This window comes from Chiloscyllium plagiosum, unplaced genomic scaffold, assembly GCF_037043375.1.
Source record: "Chiloscyllium plagiosum isolate Xiang-an unplaced genomic scaffold, Cpla_swu_hap1 HiC_scaffold_15, whole genome shotgun sequence".
NCBI lineage: Eukaryota > Metazoa > Chordata > Chondrichthyes > Orectolobiformes > Hemiscylliidae > Chiloscyllium > Chiloscyllium plagiosum.
In genome coordinates, this window is record NW_028270153.1 from 26795264 (window position 1) to 26812539 (window position 17276).

General features: G+C 48.5%; 1 long non-coding RNA gene across 1 annotated transcript in view; it reads right to left on the bottom strand.

The window, feature by feature from the left end:
• LOC148147635 (uncharacterized) overlaps nt 1-17276 on the bottom strand; it is a 311747-nt gene that overhangs the window by 156681 nt on the left and 137790 nt on the right. The window lies entirely within an intron of this gene.

Below are 17276 nucleotides of genomic sequence, written 5' to 3' on the forward strand. Positions count from 1 at the left end.
TCATTGATTGTAATAACCATTAAATAGTCAACATCACCCGAGGAAATCAAGAACATAAAGCACTGAGTATGTTGTTATCAGATTTCTATTCTTTTCTAAACTGTAAAACAAACCAATATTAATGGGCAAGTGGAAGACCAGGTTCTGGTCTAATTTTTAATAATTTAAACCATTGATAGGTTTTCCACCATCTTCAAACTCTATCTGAATAAGAATACTTATATTTGGTGATTAATTGTCCTATATCTGTATACTTGGAGATATTCAGGGAAATGTTTTAAAATACTAAACCTGTTGATGTCAGATCTCCTCCAGTTGACATCCACTATGCTGTTGCAAATGAACAAGCAGAAGCTGCATGTGCCTATGTGAAGAAGAATGAGATGTTGTAACATTTACAGTCAATGAGTGACCACTGTACCCAGATCTCTTTTACTGGTACTGGCGTCCTGTCAGTTTCTTTTGTGCTTAATGCTGCAGAGGTCTAACATGCAGCTGGTGATGTTCTTCCTGTGCAATGCTATCAACTTCCTCTTCGATAGGCTACTGATTTTCTCCTGCGTCTTGACAGTCCATCATGTCCCCTCTTTGCTTTGGTTGTGCACTCTGTCCAGAATGTACTGCAAGGTTTTCCCAGACTGATCCAAGTATCATCTTCAGCTGATCTTCTATCATCTCCATGATGGCCCCCATTGAAGAACAGGCTGCATTATGTCTATATTCAACTTCAGTCACCGGGTAAAGGAGTCAGTCATAGTTTCACACCGTAGCCCTTGTCTCCCAATAATTATACTTGAAAGACAACCCGTCCCTTGAACTGAAGCAGGAATATGAGACTTCTCAAGGATATAAGGAATATGGCAACATGCAAGTTACCTGATGCAGATGTTTAAGATGTTGTAACAATGATCACAGTTGACTTGTAGATTGAAGGAATGGAACACTTTGCTATTGATGTGAAACTGGCAAAGTTATAATATTCTGTCAATGTGACATGAGTACAGTCAATAGCTCCCTACACCTCGGAGAGCCAGCTGGATTAGTGAAGCCTAGTGCCTGGACTGCAGCACTGATCTGGGAAAATGAGATGCAATGATGTGATCTGGCATAAATTGCATTGAAAATAGCCTTAATACATTTGTAGTTTGAGGGTTGTGTGTTCCCACACAGATCCTCAGTGGATGTTTGGAAGCAACCTGTTGCATAGAAGTGCAGCTGTCACCTTGACAACCACTGCGATAAAATGGGCAGCCACCCCTTGACATTGCAGTCCACTCTGTGACAGTGTTATGGCATGTCCTCAGTCTGTGCTGACTACCAGATTAATTATTGATTTTCATTGTTAAGAACTCACTTTTAATTATGATTTTGGGATAAATTTATATTTAATGGTTGTATTTTAAAATAAAGTGAATTCACAACATTTTAAAAGTCTCTGGGTTAAAAGCATCTAAGGTTTTATTCAAGTCAAGACAGTTTATGAAATGCCATATCTTATTGTCTATTCGAAACTCATATAATGAGCACGCACTATCTCAATCCATTGTGTTGATATTTTGACTGAAAATCGGATTTACTGTGGAATCATTAATAACAACCTCTGCTACCAGAGAGAAAATGCTATTTGATGTGTCAAAACACACAAGAATGGGCCCTGGCAGCATTCACTGGGCCTATTGTATATGCAAACACTCAGTTTTCACTTATAAAGGTGCAACACGTTTGGAATGATCATGTACATTGGCTGTACTGCTGGCTCCCTCTAGTGTAAGATTATAAAAGCACAAGTATCCATTCAGAAAATATAAATGTATTGAAATAAAAATAGTCATTCAGCATCTATTGAAAGTCTTTAACACAGACATGGGAATATCTGCAGTCTTGTTCAAAAATGGAGACAAAAACTATCAGGTAACTATAAACTATTAGTTTAACATCTGTCATTGGGAAGATGCTCGAGACTATTATAGAGGATGCAGTCATAGAGCACTTAGAAATGTAATCTAATCAAGCACAGTCAGTATGGCTTCATCAAGGAAATATTGGCCTGATAAATCCATTAGTTATTGGGGGAACATAACAACTTGTGCATATAAAGGGGAACCAATAGATGTAACATATTTGGATTTTCAAAAGGTATTCAATTAAGTACTGCATGTAAGGCTACTTAATAACAAAGGAGCCCATGGTATTGGGCCAGTATATTAGCATGGATAGAGGAAAGAAAGATTCACAGCAATGAAATTCCAGCAAAATATTTAACCAATTTTCTGAATGAACTTTCTTGCAAGTGATAAACGTAAATTGATATTCCATTGATTATTAACTTTGAATACATTTTACCAGCTTTCTTATCAGGGTTTGGTGTTTACTTGACATAAAAACAGTTTCTCACTTTGAAATTTGGCTCTTGAAAGCAGAGAATTGATTTAAAAGCTTAAAGATAAGCATTTCATTTACCATTTTAAATTTTCAAATTTGGAACTAATTTGACTGCTTTGATATACACATTATTTTCAAACAGTACTTTGTATTGATATGGAGAATAGTCCAAGCAATTAATTGCATAATAGGAACTGAAATCTGCTGAATATATTCCCATTTTAGTTGATTTTATCACTTGCATGTTTTTAAAATAGGTTTTAATTGAAATTTAATACAGTTTGTCTGAATCCTTTCAAGTGTGTAGAATCTTCAGCAATCCTCAACAATAGATTTTACCTTGAAATTTTCTTTCATATCTGTACCTGGCTGTTTATTTCTTTATTGCTATGAACAAAGTATATGTCAGCTGTTTGCTAATCTTACTCTATGTGTAAATTTATAGATTTCTAATTGACATATTGTGGCCTAATACACTAAGGAAAAGCTATTTGATAGAGATTAAAGGGGCAATAATTAGACTAGATTTTTCAGACAAAATAATGGTGAGGTAATGGCATAAATGATACAACAACTGCAGGCAAACAGCAAGTAGGAGATTACAAATTAATCTTCAAAAATTTCTATTTGAGTTGCTCTGCTCTACTATTAGTTCAATGACCTTCCCTCCATTTTAACATCAGAAGTGAGGATGTTTGCCAGTGATTGCAAAATGTTCAGCACTGTTCATGATTCCTCACATACTGAAGCAGTCCATATTCAAATGCAAGATCTGGACAATATCCAGGCTCAAGTTGACAAGTGGCAAATAATATTTGTGCCACACAAATGCCATCTATCTCCGATAAGAAACAATCAAACCACTGCCCCTTGACATTCAATGGTGTTACATTACTGAATGCCCCACTATTCTGAAGGTTACCATTGACCTGAAACTCAACTCGACTCGCCATACAAATATAATAGCTATAAAAACAGGTCAGAAGCTAGGAATATTGCAGCAAATAACTCATTTCCTGACGCCTCAAAATTTGCCCATCATTTGCAAGTTGAAACTTTATTGCTGGAACAGCACAGCAAGTCAGGCAGCATCCAGGGAACAGGAGATTCGACGTTTCGGGCACAGGCCCTTCTTCAGGAATGAGCAGAGAGTGTTCAGCAGGAGAAGATAAAAGGTAGGGAGGAGGGACTTGGAGGAGGGGCGTTGGAAATGTGATAGGTGGAAAGAGGTCAAGGTGAGGGTGATAGGTTGGAGTAGGATGGAGGCGGAGAGGTCAAGAAGAAGACTGCAGGTCAGGAAGGCGGTGCCGGGCTGGAGGGATCCGGCTGAGACAAGGTGGGGGGAGGGGGGATGAAGAAACTGGTGAAGTCCAAGTTCATCCCCTGCGGTTGGAGGGTTCCCAGTCGGAAGATAAGATGCTCCTCCTCCGACCGTCGGGTTGTTGTGGTTTGGCGGTGGATGAGTCCAATGACTTGCATATCCTCGGTGGAGTGGGAAGGGGAGTTGAAATGCTGTGCTACAGGTTGGTTGGGTTGGTTCGTCCGGGTGGCCCAGAGGTGCTCTCTGAATCGCTCCGCAAGTAGGCGGCCTGTCTCCCCAATATAGAGGAGGCCACACCGGCTGCAGCGGATGCAGTAGATGATGTGGGTGGAGGTGCAGGTGAATCTGTGGCGGATATGGAAGTTTCCTTTGGGGCCTTGGAGAGAAGTGAGGGGGGAGGTGTGGGCGCAAGTGTTGCACCTCCTGCGGTTGCAAGGGAAGGTGCCGGGAGTGGAGGTTGGGTCGGTGGGGGGTGTGGATCTGACAAGGGAGTCGCGGAGGGAGTGGTCTCTACGGAAAGCTGATAGGGGAGGGGAGGGAAATATATCCTTGGTGCTGGGGTCTGTTTGGAGGTGGCGGAAGTGACGGCGGATGATGCGCTGTACATGGAGATTGGTGGGGTGGTAGGTGAGGACCAGTGGGGTTCTGCCCTGGTGGCGGTTGGAGGGGCGGGGCACAAGGGCGGAGGAGCGGGAAGTGGAGGAGATGCGGTGGAGGGCACCGTCGACCACGTCGGGGGGGAAATTGCGGTCCTTGAAGAAGGAGGCCATCTGTGTTGTACGTGGCCCCACCCCCCATCTTTTCCTTCGCTACATTGATGACTGTATCGGCGCTACCTCGTGCTCCCACGAGGAGGTTGAACAGTTCATCCACTACACTAACACCTTCCACCCCAACCTCAAATTCACCTGGACAGTCTCGGACTCCTCCCTCCCCTTCCTAGACCTTTCTGTTTCTATCTCAGGCGACCAAATCAACACGGACATCTACTACAACCCAACCGACTCCCACAGCTACCTGGACTACACCTCCTCCCATCCTGCCCCCTGTAAAAACGCCATCCCATTCTCCCAATTCCTTCATCTCCGCCGCATCTGCTCCCAGGAGGACCAGTTCAAAATACGTACAACACAGATGGCCTCCTTCTTCAAGGACCGCAATTTCCCCCCCGACGTGGTCGACGTCACCGATTCAGAGAGCACCTCTGGGCCACCCGGACGAACCAACCCAACCAACCTGTAGCACAGCATTTCAACTCCCCCTCCCACTCTACCGAGGATATGCAGGTCATTGGACTCATCCACCGCCAAACCACAACAACCCGACGGTCGGAGGAGGAGCGTCTTATCTTCCGACTGGGAACCCTCCAACCGCAGGGGATGAACTTGGACTTCACCAGTTTCTTCATCCCCCTCCCCCCACCTTGTCTCAGCCGGATCCCTCCAGCCCGGCACCGCCTTCCTGACCTGCAGTCTTCTTCTTGACCTCTCCGCCTCCATCCTACTCCGACCTATCACCCTCACCTTGACCTCTTTCCACCTATCACATTTCCAACGCCCCTCCTCCAAGTCCCTCCTCCCTACCTTTATCTTCTCCTGCTGAACACTCTCTGATCATTCCTGAAGAAGGGCCTGTGCCCGAAACGTCGAATCTCCTGTTCCCTGGATGCTGCCTGACCTGCTGTGCTGTTCCAGCAATAAAGTTTCAACTTTGATCTCCAGCATCTGCAGACCTCACTTTCTCCTCGAAGATTTCAACCTACTGCGAATCCTCTTACAAGGATGCCTTCCTTGAAGAAGCTCTCTGCCTCTCTCTACAAAGATTTCAGTGAGTCCCTCTCTCACTGCACACCCCAGGTCATCTCCTCTGCACAGAAGCTCTTCAGCCACATTCTGAAGCAGACTCGTTACCACAGCCATATCTCCTTTCTCAGCACCTGCCTACGGAACCGACTGATTCCCCATGGACTCCAGATCACCTTCCGACCAACACAATTTGGACCCAACCAGGACTACCAGTACCTGCAACAAATCCGCAGCCTCCAGCAATGGACCTCCCTCCGGATCCTCCACTCCACGCTTGCAGCCATGCGCCGGTACCTACATTCCCTGCAACTCGACCTACCCCAGCTCAGGACAACTCTCTCACAGACCTGTAAAGGACCTCTACTGTTCTTCATTTACAGAAGAATCCATAGACTGAACAAACAGTTCTTTCTAGCCATTTCGGAAATTAAAGGCAGTAAGTACCAAAAACTTTCATGCACTTACCCCCAAACTCCGGATTCCTCAACCGTTCCAGAAACTGCCATCGGCCTCCGAAACCAGTCCGGCGCCATTACACACGCGGCCGCTACAGCGCCCGCGGCAATAGCCGCAGACGCCGCCGACGATTACGTCACTTCCGTCGAGGTATGCCGAGATGAGTTCGGTTGGGCAGGAGCAGAAAGGAGTCGCGGAGGGAGTGGTCTCTACGGAAAGCTGATAGGGGAGGGGAGGGAAATATATCCTTGGTGCTGGGGTCTGTTTGGAGGTGGCGGAAGTGACGGCGGGTGATGCGCTGTACATGGAGATTGGTGGGGTGGTAGGTGAGGACCAGTGGGGTTCTGTCCTGGTGGCGGTTGGAGGGGCGGGGCTCAAGGGCGGAGGAGCGGGAAGTGGAGGAGATGCAGTGGAGGGCACCGTCGACCACGTCGGGGGGGAAATTGCGGTCCTTGAAGAAGGAGGCCATCTGTGTTGTACGTATTTTGAACTGGTCCTCCTGGGAGCAGATGCGGCGGAGTCGAAGGAATTGGGAGAATGGGATGGCGTTTTTATAGGGGGCAGGATGGGAGGAGGTGTAGTCCAGGTAGCTGTGGGAGTCGGTTGGTTTGTAGTAGATGTCCGTGTTGATTCGGTCGCCTGAGATAGAAACAGAAAGGTCTAGGAAGGGGAGGGAGGAGTCCGAGACTGTCCAGGTGAATTTGAGGTTGGGGTGGAAGGTGTTAGTGTAGTGGATGAACTGTTCAACCTCCTCGTGGGAGCACGAGGTAGCGCCGATACAGTCATCAATGTAGCGAAGGAAAAGATGGGGGGTGGGGCCAGTGTCGTTGCGGAAGATGGATTGTTCCACATACCCTACGAAGAGGCAGGCATAGCTTGGGCCCATGCGGGTGCCCATGGCTACTCCTTTTGTTTGGAGAAAGTGGGAGGATTGGAAAGAAAAGTTGTTCAGGGTGAGGACCAGTTCGGTCAGTCGAAGGAGGGTGTCGGTGGAAGGGTACTGGGTGGTACGGCGGGAAAGGAAGAAGCGGAGTGCTTTGAGTCCTTCGTGATGGGGGATGGAGGTGTACAGGGACTGGATGTCCATGGTGAAGATGAGGCGTTGGGGACCGGGGAAGCGGAAATCCTGGAGGAGGTGGAGGGCGTGGGTGGTGTCACGAACGTAGGTGGGGAGTTCTTGGACTAATGGGGACTGGACCGTGTCGAGGTATGCCGAGATGAGTTCGGTTGGGCAGGAGCAGGCTGAGACGATGGGTCGTCCGGGGCAGTCAGGTTTGTGGATTTTGGGCAGGAGGTAGAAACGGGCGGTGCGGGGTTGTGGGACTATGAGGTTGGAGACGGTGGATGGGAGGTCCCCTGAGGTGATGAGGTTATGGATGGTCTGGGAGATGATGGTTTGGTGGTGGGGGGTGGGGTCATGGTCAAGGGGACGGTAGGAGGAGGTATCTGCGAGCTGGCGTTTGGCCTCAGCGGTGTAAAGGTCAGTGCGCCAAACTACTACTGCGCCTCCCTTGTCAGCTGGTTTGATGGTGAGGTTGGGGTTGGAACGGAGGGAGTGGAGGGCTGCGCGTTCCGAGGGTGAGAGGTTGGAGTGGGTGGGAGGGGTGGGGGAGTTCAGGTAGCGGTTAATATCGCGGCGGCAGTTTGCTATGAAGAGGTCGAGGGCAGGTAGGAGGCCAGCACGGGGTGTCCAGGTGGACGAGGTGTGTTGGAGGTGGGAGAAGGGGTCGTCAGAGGGTGGGCGAGAGTCTTGATTGAAGAAGAAGGCACGGAGGCGAAGGTGGTGGAAGAATTGTTCGGTGTCACTCCGTGTATTGAATTCATTGACCCGAGAACGTGTGGGAACGAAGGTGAGACCTCTGCTGAGGACTGATCTTTCATCCTCAGAGAGGGGCAAGTCTGGAGGGATGGTGAACACACGGCAGGGCGGGGAGCTAGGACCTGGTGTGGGGCTGGAGCTGGATGTGGGGGCGGGGTTAGGCCTGGGGGCGGGGACAGAGGTCGGCGTGGGGGCGGAGTTGGACATGGTGATGGACACTGGCGGGGGGGGCGGGGTTAGGCGCGATGACGGAACTCGGCCGGGGGGCGGAGTTAGGCGTGGTGGCGGAACGCGGCGTGGGGGCGGAGTTGGCGCGGTGACGGAACGTAGCGGGGGGGCGGGGTTAGGCGTGGTGACGGAACGCGGCGGGGGGGCGGGGTTAGGCGCGGTGACGGATCGTAGCGGGGGGCGGGGTTAGGCATGGTGACGGAACGCGGCGGGGGGGCGGGGTTAGGCGTGGTGACGGAACGCGGCGGGGGGGCGGAGACACATGCGGCGATGTGGTCCAAATGTAGTTTGCTGATGTCACTGGGAGCGGAAATAGCTGCGGCGACCACGGAGACAGAGTTCTTCCCCATAGCCGCGGAGGTCGCCAATCTGTTGGCGATTGTCTTCATGACGATCGCAGAGCAGGTTGTCTGTGCAGCGATCCCGGAGGCGGTTGTTTGGGCCGCGATCATGAAGGTTGTGAGGTCGGTGGGGGCGGAAGTGACGTAATCGTCGGCGGCGTCTGCGGCTATTGCCGCGGGCGCTGTAGCGGCCGCGTGTGTAATGGCGCCGGACTGGTTTCGGAGGCCGATGGAAGTTTCTGGAACGGTTGAGGAATCCGGAGTTTGGGGGTAAGTGCATGAAAGTTTTTGGTACTTACTGCCTTTAATTTCCGAAATGGCTAGAAAGAACTGTTTGTTCAGTCTATGGATTCTTCTGTAAATGAAGAACAGTAGAGGTCCTTTACAGGTCTGTGAGAGAGTTGTCCTGAGCTGGGGTAGGTCGAGTTGCAGGGAATGTAGGTACCGGCGCATGGCTGCAAGCGTGGAGTGGAGGATCCGGAGGGAGGTCCATTGCTGGAGGCTGCGGATTTGTTGCAGGTACTGGTAGTCCTGGTTGGGTCCAAATTGTGTTGGTCGGAAGGTGATCTGGAGTCCATGGGGGATCAGTCGGTTCCGTAGGCAGGTGCTGAGAAAGGAGATATGGCTGTGGTAACGAGTCTGCTTCAGAATGTGGCTGAAGAGCTTCTGTGCAGAGGAGATGACCTGGGGTGTGCAGTGAGAGAGGGACTCACTGAAATCTTTGTAGAGAGAGGCAGAGAGCTTCTTCAAGGAAGGCATCCTTGTAAGAGGATTCGCAGTAGGTTGAAATCTTCGAGGAGAAAGTGAGGTCTGCAGATGCTGGAGATCAAAGTTGAAACTTTATTGCTGGAACAGCACAGCAGGTCAGGCAGCATCCAGGGAACAGGAGATTCGACGTTTCGGGCACAGGCCCTTCTTCAGGAATGAGCAGAGAGTGTTCAGCAGGAGAAGATAAAAGGTAGGGAGGAGGGACTTGGAGGAGGGGCGTTGGAAATGTGATAGGTGGAAAGAGGTCAAGGTGAGGGTGATAGGTCGGAGTAGGATGGAGGCGGAGAGGTCAAGAAGAAGACTGCAGGTCAGGAAGGCGGTGCCGGGCTGGAGGGATCCGGCTGAGACAAGGTGGGGGGAGGGGGATGTAGAAACTGGTGAAGTCCAAGTTCATCCCCTGCGGTTGGAGGGTTCCCAGTCGGAAGATAAGACGCTCCTCCTCCGACCGTCGGGTTGTTGTGGTTTGGCGGTGGATGAGTCCAATGACCTGCATATCCTCGGTGGAGTGGGAGGGGGAGTTGAAATGCTGTGCTACAGGTTGGTTGGGTTGGTTCGTCCGGGTGGCCCAGAGGTGCTCTCTGAATCGGTGACGTCGACCACGTCGGGGGGGAAATTGCGGTCCTTGAAGAAGGAGGCCATCTGTGTTGTACGTATTTTGAACTGGTCCTCCTGGGAGCAGATGCGGCGGAGATGAAGGAATTGGGAGAATGGGATGGCGTTTTTACAGGGGGCAGGATGGGAGGAGGTGTAGTCCAGGTAGCTGTGGGAGTCGGTTGGGTTGTAGTAGATGTCCGTGTTGATTTGGTCGCCTGAGATAGAAACAGAAAGGTCTAGGAAGGGGAGGGAGGAGTCCGAGACTGTCCAGGTGAATTTGAGGTTGGGGTGGAAGGTGTTAGTGTAGTGGATGAACTGTTCAACCTCCTCGTGGGAGCACGAGGTAGCGCCGATACAGTCATCAATGTAGCGAAGGAAAAGATGGGGGGTGGGGCCACGTACAACACAGATGGCCTCCTTCTTCAAGGACCGCAATTTCCCCCCCGACGTGGTCGACGGTGCCCTCCACCGCATCTCCTCCACTTCCCGCTCCTCCGCCCTTGAGCCCCGCCCCTCCAACCGCCACCAGGGCAGAACCCCACTGGTCCTCACCTACCACCCCACCAATCTCCATGTACAGCGCATCATCCGCCGTCACTTCCGCCACCTCCAAACAGACCCCAGCACCAAGGATATATTTCCCTCCCCTCCCCTATCAGCTTTCCGTAGAGACCACTCCCTCCGCGACTCCCTTGTCAGATCCACACCCCCCACCGACCCAACCTCCACTCCCGGCACCTTCCCTTGCAACCGCAGGAGGTGCAACACTTGCGCCCACACCTCCCCCCTCACTTCTCTCCAAGGCCCCAAAGGAAACTTCCATATCCGCCACAGATTCACCTGCACCTCCACCCACATCATCTACTGCATCCGCTGCAGCCGGTGTGGCCTCCTCTATATTGGGGAGACAGGCCGCCTACTTGCGGAGCGATTCAGAGAGCACCTCTGGGCCACCCGGACGAACCAACCCAACCAACCTGTAGCACAGCATTTCAACTCCCCCTCCCACTCCACCGAGGATATGCAGGTCATTGGACTCATCCACCGCCAAACCACAACAACCCGACGGTCGGAGGAGGAGCATCTTATCTTCCGACTGGGAACCCTCCAACCGCAGGGGATGAACTTGGACTTCACCAGTTTCTTCATCCCCCCTCCCCCCACCTTGTCTCAGCCGGATCCCTCCAGCCCGGCACCGCCTTCCTGTCCTGCAGTCTTCTTCTTGACCTCTCCGCCTCCATCCTACTCCGACCTATCACCCTCACCTTGACCTCTTTCCACCTATCACATTTCCAACGCCCCTCCTCCAAGTCCCTCCTCCCTACCTTTTATCTTCTCCTGCTGAACACTCTCTGCTCATTCCTGAAGAAGGGCCTGTGCCCGAAACGTCGAATCTCCTGTTCCCTGGATGCTGCCTGACCTGCTGTGCTGTTCCAGCAATAAAGTTTCAACTTTGATCTCCAGCATCTGCAGACCTCACTTTCTCCATCATTTGCAAGTCATAAGTCAGGAATGTGATGGAATACTCCCCTGGATAGGTGCAGCTCCAACAATGTTCAAGAAGCTTGACACCATCCAGGACAAAGAAGCCTGCATGATGGGCTCTACATCCAAAATACCCTCTCCCTCTTCTTTCTACACTCAGCAGCAGCAGTGTATACTATCTACAAGATATACTCCAGAAATCCACCAAGGTTCCTAACATAGCACCTTCCAAACCCGCATCAACTTTCAACTAGAAGGATAACGGCAGCAGATACCTGGGAACACCACATCCTGCAAGTTCCCCTCCAAACCACTCACCATGCTGACTTGGAAATATATTGCTGTTCCTTCTCTGTGATTAGGTCAATACCCTGGAGCACCTTCCCTAAAGTCATTGTGGATTTACCTACAGCAAGTAGACTACAGCAGCTCAGCACTACCACTTTCTCAAGGGCAACTAGGGACAAATCCCTGTTTTGCTTCTGACACTATCATTGCACCACATTACATACCTGAGAACTAGGCCTTCCGTTATCCATGGACTCCAGTGCGGTGTCTTTCTGGCAGTAACCATGGTCTCCTCAGTGGCACTGCTTAGCACAAAAACTGCTAGTCTAATTGGCCAGTAGCTTTTGCTGTATGTTTCCACCCCCGCCCACCCACCCCCCCCCCCCCCCCCGTGGGGTCTTCAAGAGATGGCCCCTCTCCTGCCTAATTGTCATACGGTTCGATGGACCTTTCCAAAAACAGGGGCTGCGTGTTTCTCACTGGTTGTCCAGATTGCAGATGATACCTCAACGTCACACAACAAGATTCTAATCCATTGAGAGTGTCAGAGAACCAAGCAGGTATTCAGAATAGGAGGTGTCTGAAGAAGGGTCATGGGCCTCAAAACTTTAACGCTGCTTTCCCTCCACAGATGCTGCCAGACTTGCTGAGTTTCTCCAGCAGTTTCTGCTTTTGTTGTAGGTTTCCAGCATCCACAGTTCTTTGTTTTATTCTTTCATTGTAAAGCTTCTCTGAAGCCGCATTGTATGCACGGGCAGAAATCCATCTCAAGCACAGGAGCCGGGTGCCTCTCAGGGATATTAGTTGGCATTCAATGCTCACTCACTTTGCATCCACCTGGATGCTCACAGCATCTCTGTTTGCCTTGCCTTTTTGTTTTGAATTGTCTCCTCACTCAGAACTGGTTCCCTTCCAATTCCTGTACCTTACCTTGCCTTTTAGAGCAGGGACAAAGCCAGGCAGCTTGTTGTGGTTGCCAGAAGTGATCAGTTAATGGTATGGCATCAAGGTACCTCAATGTCACACCTGCAGCATACACCATCAGTTTATATGGCAAACACACTGAATGGAATTCAACCAAATGGCCATGTCTCAAAATCTAAGGATAGTAGTCCTCCATCTAGTCAAGGGAGACTGTCATCAGTCAAGGAGTGCCACCACAGTCAGTCATCAGTCATGTCCAATATCAATCTGGGTGCATGGACACTTTCAGTTGGCCATTTGGGTTGTTCAGGGTCAGGGGTCGTTTATCATTCAGTCCAGCGAATGTGACACAGCCAGTCCTGCAGGTCCATTGCAACTGAGATTAAGAGTAAATCAGCTGGGAGCTGCACAAAGATCAGTCAAGGGTCTGGTCACTCATCAGCCAGACTGTTCTTCGAAATCAGTCAAGGTGGTTGGCCATGGCCAGTACTGGGGCAATGTTTAATGAAAATTAAATGGAGTTATTTGGGACACTGCCATATTGGACAGGTTTTGGGAGTCAATTGTTAGGATTAAAGGCGGGGACATTAATTGTGAAGTGAAATAACTCAACATATTACAGTGAGAGACAGTTCAGCATTCCAGGGCATGGACACTGTAGGAGAGGGTCATGGATGGACACACCACCTTGGCTTTGATGGTGTGCATTGCAATACAATGGCCAGCTGTATGCTTAGGTCTCAGGTGGTGTGTTAGCGAGATGAAAACTTAAATAAAAGAGTTGGGAGGAATGTGTGGATGCTCAAACTACATGGCATCAACTGGGAGTGGAGGAAGAAAAGGGCATTAATGCTTGGGGCGGAGCAGTGTTCGTCATTTAGATAGGCTCAGCCTGCAACTCACTCTGTGAAGCGTGACTTGTGTTGTCTGATATCCTTATCTGAATCGTCAATGTGCAACAGAGATGAGAAATGGCTGCCCACCACATCCAAAGTGGGTGAGGTAAGTGTTTTCCTCAGTCTGAGGGAACAGGCTTACTTCTGAGCACAAATTGTGATAGTCATCTCGATGAAGGTAATCACAGGTGACCTTTAAAGTACCATGTGCAGACCATAATTCACAAGGACAATCCAAGGGTCTCATAGGCTGTACAAGTGCACAAAGCTGTTTTCTTCTCACTTTGAACTGTAAGTATTTGACAGAGTGTCTTACAGAAAACATTCTGTTTCTTGGGTGAGGTTATGGGTATGGGTCACAGGGATAACTGTACCACATTTACAATTTCATACTGTATTTGTGTAACATAGCTTGTGCTGCATACAAAAGAATAAGGACCATTTTGTCAAATGCCCATGTACAAGTAGTTCATATCCCTCCTTATTGGAGCCCTTCAAATCCCACTTTATAAAGACAATGCTAAAGTGCCATTTGTGAGTAATGTGAATGTTGACTGCTCACTGAGGGCCTGTCTTGTTCTTGATATTTCCTACATAGGGTCAATGGAACCAGCAATGATGGATAAAGCCACAGCAGGGGTTATTGTTGCTGTAGATGTCGCACAGCAAAATGCACAGATAAAGTGAGGATGAACAAATGCATCAGCAAGACTAAGATCAGCAGCAACCTCCAGAGGCTACAGAACAGCCTTCACATGAAGAAGATGCAGCTGAAGGTCCCCTCAAGTTGCTGAGGTGGTACAAGAGGTCAAGAGTCTATTTTCCTTGATGACATTTCCTCCAGATAGGTGAGGCAGACTGCCATCACAGACAGGTGGGGGTGGGTAGAGGAGGCCCAGAGTATATCGCCCTCAGTTATGACCGGGTCTGGAAAGTAGAATACTCGCTGCCAAAAGAGGTTGGCCTGGGAAGTGATTACAGAATTGTCTTATCTGAAAGAACATGACCTGAAGAAGTGGATGGACACCCCATCCTGGACCATCAAAGTGACAGCTGCACTAATGTTTTATCGAACCAGCTGTTTCCAAAGATCTACTGGGGAGCTGCATGAGATTTCAACCCTCGACCCATTGATGTATCAAGGCAAGTACCTGTGATAATACAAACCTCAGAACTTTAATAACTGTTTAATAAGAATCAACAAAGACAAGTGCAACATCTGGAAAGAAGCAGTAATAACTCTGTCTGGAATAAACTCATCAGGGATAAGGACATACATAAACTGGAATTGAAAGCAATTAACCGTGTCTGGGAGAAGACGGCATCAAAGCTACATGAACAAAACTGTTTTGACATCTGCTTGATAACTCGTTGCTTTATGCCACAAGGAGAACTGATTATTATGCAGAATAATTTAAGAAGTTAATCACAGAAAAGCTGTGTCTTCAAACAGAGAGTCAATGCCAAATGTAACAAGGAACAGGGAAGCTACTTCTGATAAGAAGGTGAGCTGCAGACTTGATTGTTTCCGAGGAGTAGTCAATAATTTAGATGAATCTAAAGAATCATCAATAATGTCAATCACAGACCTGACAGATGAAAAAACTATATAAGGATCCAACACCAGAATTCTTCTTTAGCAAAACTTCAAAGAACAACACTGCACAAGGATTGAACCCTGGACATTTCTAGAAACAGATGCTGTTGCTTGGAGTCACAGCAAAATTCCACCATTAATTAGGTAATAGTAAAATTGAGTTGTGAAGCTTAACTTACTTACTTGAGGGGTCTTATTTTGATTGCTGCATGCAATAAACTTTACATAATTGTTTCAGTAGTCGATTGTCTGTGAGATTTCTTAATAAGCAGCGGAATTAAAGGTAGTTTGTGGTGTTACCCCCAACATACCAAGGCAACACATTCAAAATCACACAATTTATTCTTGTTTCCCTAGACGATCTCTTTGCTACAATCTGGCAGCAGACCTTGTCACAGTAGCTGGCTTTCCTCAAGTGCAGGGTGTTATAAACTGTATAGATGTCAGAAGGAGGACGCCATGTAGCTGACTTTATCAAGAGACAAGTTATCTGTGATTATTGAATGCACAACTTGAAAATCCATGCTAGGTTCCCTGGGAGCCACTTTAATTTTGAAAACTCTCAAGTTCCTGCTCCAGATGTCTTACAAGAATGGCTGCAAGTCTAGGTCTACCCTTTCGAACCATGACGGATACTATGCAACTCTCTGACTGAAGTCAAATGCAGACACAACGAAGACTATTCTTCCACAGAGCCATGGGTGGAGCAGAGACTAGACTTCCTGAAGATAAGATCATAATGCTTGGATTGGTCTGTGGGCCTTTGCAGTACAATCTAGACAGAAGCTGCTGCTGCATAATCCTTACTTTCTGTGCTCTGTACAACTGGAGCAGACTAAACTGCGTGGGTTTCCTTCGGGTGCTCCGGTTTCCTCCCACAGTCCAAAGATGTGCAGGTCAGGTGAATTGGCCATGCTAAATTGCCCGTAGTGTTAGGTAAAGGGATAAATGTAGGGGAATGCGTGACTTGTGTTGTCTGATATCCTTATCTGAATCGTCAATGTACAACAGAGATGAGAAATGGCTGCCCACCACATCCAAAGTTGGTGAGGTAAGTGTTTTCCTCAGTCTGAGGGAACAGGCTTACTTCTGAGCATTGCGCTTCGACGGGTCGGTGTAGATTTGTTGGGCCGAAGGGCCTGTTTCCACACTGTAATGTAATGTAATCTAATCTAATCTAATCTAAAAGAGGATGCTGAAGAGCTGTGAGATTAGCAGCAGATCTTTGAGGAGGAAGGTGTGAATACTGAGCAAGAAAGAACATCACTTTCTGCATGAGAGAGCACTGCAGCATCAGGCCCAACAAGCCAAATGATTAGCATCCACTTCCAATAGATATGAGTTGGGTGAAGTCATCATTCATTGACTGAAAATCCGTGCTGTTCGCAAGGTTTAGCAACCCTGATTCGTCGCAGAGGCAGATGCAGCTTTTTTTGTTTGCTCTTTCTTTTCCTGTTGTTTAGTAAAATTTAATGTTACCAACTGTTTGAACACTTTACAACACATGAAGCTCCCATTTTCAGCAATGGCAGGATGCTATGCTTTCCCATTAGGGAAAAAGTGACACTTCTTCTGACAGGGTTTGAACATGTAATGGCACTATGGATAAACAGCCTCTATAACTTCAATCTTGTAGCTGTGGTTACACTGACAGTCAATCAGACAGCTAGTGGAAATAAAATTACGACAGTGGTCTATTTCCGATGAAATGTCACAAGTGTTCATGTTCCCTCAAGAGGGTTTCATTTTGGTTTCCCTTCCTACTGTGAAAGGCTATTCCTAGCTTACACCATTCCTGTGTAACTATAGTTTCAGCAGCACAAATCCCGAAAGGTCCCACCATCAGCAATCCCTCTCTCCAGTGGTGAGTGTACTAAAGTACAAGCTCGGTGCCGTGGATATATGATGTTTACATATTGTGGTACACTGTGGACAATTGTGTGAGGTGGCTCACTAGAGAGAGAAAGCATTAGTGAAACTCCTCAAAATTAACATAGCTGAATTTTATTAACATTCAGCCCAAAATTTCGAACTGCTATGTATATATGTAGCTTGGTTGGTTTATTTGTTTGTTTTGATAATACATTATGGGCGGCACGGTGGCACAGTGGTTAGCACTGCTGCCTCACAGCGCCAGAGACCCGGGTTCAATTCCCGACTCAGGCGACTGACTGTGTGGAGTTTGCACGTTCTCCCCGTGTCTGCGTGGGTTTCCTTCGGGTGCTCCGGTTTCCTCCCACAATCCAAAAAATGTGCGGGTCAGGTGAATTGGCCATGCTAAATTGCCCGTAGTGTTAGGTTAAAGGGGTAAATGTAGGGGTATGGGTGGGTTGCGCTTCGGCGGGTCGGTGTGGACTTGTTGGGCCGAAGGG